We start from the raw sequence: 6,586 nt of genomic DNA, 5'->3' as shown, positions 1-6,586 counted from the left end.
TATAGAGGATAGATTATATTATATCTGATTAACTCGGGGGATTGAAAGGTAATTTATACCCTTATTTCGATATTATCTCAAGCATGTTAAGGGACGGACCATTAGAAAAGTGATGGGGGCGGGGGGATGGGGGGGGGAAACCAAGAAGAAATTCATGCAAGGGAGAATGCCAAGAAAAAAAATTCATGTAAAGAAGAAGGTAAAGAAAAAAAATTCATACAGAAGGAAGGTCCAATTGTGACTTTTCCAGAAAGTCTGAGTTTCAGAAATCAACAATATTACCACAAAAATCACTTTCTTCTTATTGAAAGGAGATAATTAGAACCTTATTTTGTTTTAAATTGCAGCTAGTGTACCCACAACATACACTGTATACTGTATTATAATAAAAATAACAAAATAAAGTTTCTAATAAAAAAATATTAGAATTTGGTAGCTTTGTAAATACTCTATAAAACTATTTGTGCCCACAATAAAAATTAAAGAATCAGGGTCTTACCGCCTTGAATAAGAATTCTACAATACAATGAAAAAGTGCATTCACACGTAGTAGTAAGTGTTAAAACTTTAACTGTCAACGACATAAACAGCAACACTGCCACCGGTACTTTTAACAAAAATTAAGAACCACAAAGTATGGTTTTCATTGGTGAATGGAGTATGGTATCATTATGATGGGCTGTGGGAGAGGAATTCCAGAGGGCAGGGACTGAAAAAATGCACAGGGAAGCCGTCCACTCCAAGTGGCTTCCTCCTTTCTCACTGTGTGTACATTTTCGAAAAGATCTTGCATTAAAGTGGCCTTTATCCTTTGATCTGTCGTGAGTGTAGAATAATTTATAAAGCACAAAAACATAGAAAATGAATCAAGATTTCACTGTTCAAAAAAAAGCAATATTTGTCTGGAAAAAAAAATTCGTGCAGAGGGGTTCACCTGAAAAAAAAAATTCCTGCACAAGCAGTGGGCGAAAAAAAAAATTCGTGCAAGCTGAAAATTTCCCCCCCCCCCCCTCCCCATCACTTTTCTAATGGTCCGTCCCTAAGGCATTGCCTGAAGCTAATTTGCTTAAAATCTTATAATGATCATAACTTTGGGAAAATTTATCAGAACCTTCCAAAATTTTGCAACCTCGGAAAAATCGGTAACCTTAATTTTGCGGTAACGTAAGAAATCAGATATCTGTGTCACGTGACCTTTTATGGTCGTGTCCAGGAAAGAAAAGAAAACTAAAAATGGGGAGGCGAGATGCCCCACAGTATATATTAAATACAGTATTTCTGTTATTGTATCATCATTTCTCGCTTGAACCTGGCCGGAATGGTTGACTCCCGTTTTTATTTAATTAGTAATTAAGCAAAATAGGTCACGTGACACTTTTCATCTGTTAATATCTTTTTAAGAAATTAAAAATTCTCTCCGTTCCGGCCACGGAAAAACTTCGTACGGTAAAACAAACATTTACACATGGTTCAAACTTCGTTGTAATCAACCATTCCTACCCCATTTTAAATTTCTTTTTGAATGTCATTATGACGTCATGTTTCACGTGACTAAATCACTTCAACCCCAATTAATTCAACGTCTCGAAATAAAGTTTCTCGAAAGTTTTTTGCAACTTTTAGAGTTAAAATGCATGGCCGTAGAAGAAAAACAGCTTTATCTTCGCGGGGGGTTGAGACCAAAAATTGAGCCATGCCTTAACATGCTTGAGATTCCAGTGTTTTGATGTAAATTGAAGGAACAGACAAATGCGATTGATATTTCCAGCTTAATGACGACACCTAGGTATTTTATACATTTTCTAAAGAACAGTATCGCCATGATAAAATATGCAAGTATCGACTTTAAACATCGACTTTTGAATTTACGTTTTGACTTTTGGTGGCCACTGTCGGCCGCCGAAGTTGACAGGTGGTGAGCGAAGCGAAAACTGCCGTGAGCGTTGCTGTTAAAAATTGAAATTGCCTTGAGTAAATTGAAATGGCCGTGAGCAAATTGAAATTGCCGTGAACAAGTTGAAATTGCCGTGAGTAAAGTTGAAATTCCCGTGAACAAATTGAAATTGCCGTGAGCAAATTGAAATTGTCGTGAGTAAAGTTGAAATTGCCGTGAACAAATTGAAATTGCCGTGAGTAAAACTGAAATTGCCGTATAGTAAACAAATTGAAATTGCCGTGACACTTTTGGGCCACTGTACCTTCCAAATTCTCCACAACAGCCAAGGTGGTTATCGATAGAGCATTCATTCTTCTTCATCGAAGCATATTTGATGAAGATCTGAACTGGATAAATTTCTCCCGGAGGGCTTCTCATCGTAACGGCCTATAACGGTTAGGCCCCGTCTGAGAGGGGATACTTTTTCAGGCTTCAGTTATATGACAGCGCTGGGTTTTCACTCGGCAAAGTATAAGAAAAGGATGGGAAATCTGTCATTTCGGTCTGTAAAAATTATATTGGTATGTATTGGTTATATATTGGTATTACTGGTATATTACAGCTGGTTAAAAGAGATGCGTGTGTTTTAAATTAGGTTTGTGAAAGAGGTACGATTTGACAACAGAAGGTATACTACAGAAAGCAATCTTTTTTTTTCTCAAAAATGGTATATTATGGAGTAAGGGGTTGGACCTAGAGGCCGGACCTCCTCGTTTAAGACTTCGTCGAATCCCCCGAAATTTCTATCCAGCAGATAACGCAATTGCTTCCCCAAAAATTATGTTTATCCCTGGATAGTGCTTTATCAGACTGGTTTGCTAGTAGCTTCTAGTTTATTTTGATTCTAGAATTCCGAGTTAGAAGTTCAAGTTTTCTTTAATATTAAGATTTTAGTACACCGGAGCACCATTATTTTGATATTACACGGTACGGTACGTTCTGTACAGCCGGTATACTCTCCACAACGGTTCTTCTAGTATACTGAAAGCAATAGCTATTGTTGAAGGAGGATTCTTTGAGTTCGAATTTACTTCATACATCAAGGCACATGACATTTGTTCAGCTGATTTTGAAGATACGCGCAAAACATAAAAAAAACAGGGACTGGTCAAAAAGTATAGGGGCGGGGTGGGCCGGAGCATTTGGAAATGTGGTTTATAAGAAACACATGGCCCACCCCCTCCCTTCGGCACAAAAATGACTGACCCACCCCTAAAGCAAGGTTGGAAATTGCATGACCCACCCCCTAGTTAAAACAAGGATGTTTTGTTTCCTCTTAATAATCCAATAAAACCTTGTTCTGTGCTTGACAAAATTTGTTTATACACTGTTACAACCAATGTCAAAATCACAGAAATCATACCTTTCACTGAAAAGACAAATGCGAAAAACCGAACATTTATTGTTTGGATGGACGTTATGAGTCTTGACACAAATATACAGCAAAACGATGGTATATTGAAATTGTCTGTCACAAAGCATAATTTTTTATGAAAATTTCTACAAAGACAACCCATTCCTAGATCCTACACATTACTTGCCGGAAATGCTTAGATTAATCCTCAAAGAAAATAAAATTCCTTCCACTTCAATGGAAAGCACTACCTACAAAACCATGGAACTGCAATGGGCACAAAGACAGCAGTTTTGATTCCTTTGCCAATATTTTCTTGACATATATTGAAACAACAACTCTAAGCAAAACTGTCTTTAAAACAACAGTTTGGAAATGCTACATACACGATATCTTTTCCCTATGGGACATGAGTAAACCAGACATCAAAGCCTTCATTGAACAAGCAAACTTGAATTCACGCCGAAACATTTGACACTGACACTGCGTTTTTAGACACGGTTGTATACAAAGGCACAAGATTCAAGGAAAAAAACTATCCTTGATGAAAAAACACATTTAAAAACGGAAACCTTCACACATTTCACCTCGTGTCACCCTCCAAATGTTAAAAAAGGATTTGTCAAATGAGAAGCCTTGAGAACCCTGCCAAAAAAACTCCTCAGAAACAACCTTTGAGGAAAATAATTCAAATTAAAAAAGAAAAAACGCTTGATGGACGGAGGCTACCCACAATCTTTGATAGAAAACCTACTATCTGAAATAAAATTCACAAAAGGGAGTCTAAACTCCTAAAACTAAACAGCAAGGAGGAAAATAAATATTGCCATCCGTGACACAATACCAGCCCTCCGTGTCTACCGTTAGAGCCAAAAAAAAGGTTAACCGAGGGTTCTACGCTCGTATAGATGTGCGGCCTGTCACCCTTTGTATTTTCTCGCACAACAGGTTTGTGAGTATTTTAAAAATAATTCCAGCTGGCTGTGTTTTACATAACAAGTGTAGTCAACTGTCTTGTTAGTACTTAGTGCCTATCTATGTAATAAAATAGGGTGACCCATCCCCTAAGGGTAGCTGAAAATTGCACGACCCACCCCTTACACAAGGCAAAAAACATCATGACCCACCCCCTCTCTGCTCCGGCCCATCCCCCTATACTTTTTGACCAGTCCCTTAGCTATTAAAACTATCAAAAAGTGTCTCAAACTGGTAGGGAATATTAGTTTAATAATGCGTACATGACAATATTTTACCGCCGCAAGTTGCTCAAAATTTTTTTAAAAGTTGCCCAAAGTCGCTCCATTTTTCTAAAAAGTGGATCAAAAGTTGCTCTTTGTGTAAACCTTAAAGTGCCGGTGGTGAAGAACTGATGCCTTCTTTGCTTTTAATAATAATAGTAATAATAAAAATAATCAAAAAAATAATAATAATAATTATAATTATCATTATTAAAAACTGAATCATTGGATAATGCAATTCTAGAGCTCTGATTGGCTTATATAGCTATAAAGGTATATGAGCCATTATACCATGCTCTCCAAATACTGTAGCTGTACTCGTCTGCTCAAAATAATAAAAAAAAACAAGCTGAAAATCGGTTGTTTTAACAAATTAAATAAAGTCAAGAAGAATTCTCGATGTTTTGTGGGCGTTTTTAATAAAACAATTTTTCCACTAGCGCTTGTTGGATATGAGATGATTATAGCCAACTCATATCCAACGAGCACTCGTTGAATAATTGTTAATTATGAAACTTATATTGCGCATATACAATAGAAATAGTCTCATACATGTATACGCATCACAAACGATAAGAAACGTCAATTAAAAGCTGCCTTAAAAAAGTACGTTTTGAGAGCTCTCTTAAAAGATGTAAGGCTCCGAATAATTCTGATCTCCGCCGGGCAAACAGTTTTCGTGGATCACCAGACATGTTACTAATAAAGTTAGAGTAACACTTACGCCGTGCTGTATTCATAACATACGTCGTCCTGTTCCTTAAAGCTTTGTAGGCCTTCTAATCAGAATCAAGTTTAGTACTAGTTCTCCTCCATTTTACACTCAGAGTGCCTGCGTAGTCCTTTTAAAACACGTCTACGGCGGATGACGTTTGTTCTCCTACAAAACTCAGTGTATTAGATAACTTTTTACTCGGAGGCAAACTGAACAGTTTGAGCCAGTTATTTAAACGGAGTTTGGCCAGTCTTTAACAAAACCGCGTTGTAAGTAAGCCATTTTCAGTTTGGGGAACGCTTTTATTCAAACACCACTTATCGTGAATGTCAGTTTCATTGAAGCATATCAAGTAGACTAGAAAAGAATTTGCCTTTCTTAAAATAGCCCACTCAGGAAGAAATTTGGAGGTTTAAAGATTTACTAAACCGTGGTTTAAGTTACCCTTCGTTAAAAAAATTAAAAAATTAAACAAAAACAACGACCTTTAAAGTCGTCACGCGTTTTCAGCATTCGACCCTTAATCAGTCAGTGTCATTTGTGTAAACTGATCATTTGTGTAAAGTATAACTTAAAATTTACCTCCAACTTATCGTAGCCTTAAATTTTACCAGAGGTGAATTATCCGTCATCGAGGAATTATCCATCTGAGACGGATAATACGTCCAAGTATAAATTCGGTGCTAAGATGAATTATGAAGCAAAGACTTGATTCGTCTCAGTTAGCACGTCTTGAAGACGTGCTAACAGTCGGAAAGTTCATCTTTGACGGATGATCTGAATCTAAATTTATATCTAGACGGTTTTTTGACGAAGTTTCCACATGAAAGAGACTGTTTTCTAAATATTTCCTGGGATGCCTATTTTAATATGACCTCCGGTAAAGCATCTGCTTCCTTGAAAGTAATGGCAAAAATGAAAGGGAAAACAAACATTCCTATCTTATGTGAGATTCACAAGAGAAAAGGGTAACATGAAGGTCATTAAGTTATCTTCTCTGTCAAGCGTACAAGCATACGCTTGACAGAGAATATTCTTCTCTGATATACCGTCATGTCTAATGTTCTTCTCGATTTGTCCGTCAACAACGTTACGAATGCCGCCATATTATATATTGTTTGTTTTTTCACCTCTAGCCAAGCTTCCACTCTGCTCCTCAACACCAAAACACCTGTCGTGTACCGCATAAAATATCAGACAAACTATTCGTCAAAAATTCGTCTTCGGATTTATACTTAGTTCGTCTCTGATACAAATTCGGCAATTCATCCAAAGATAATTCTTTAGGTGCTAACTTGTTTGTGTGCAAGCAGTATTTAGCAAACAAAAGAGTAAAATCGGGA

Source organism: Porites lutea, chromosome 2 (assembly GCF_958299795.1).
Source record: "Porites lutea chromosome 2, jaPorLute2.1, whole genome shotgun sequence".
Classification (NCBI taxonomy): Eukaryota; Metazoa; Cnidaria; class Anthozoa; order Scleractinia; family Poritidae; genus Porites; species Porites lutea.
This window is presented reverse-complemented; position numbering follows the sequence as displayed.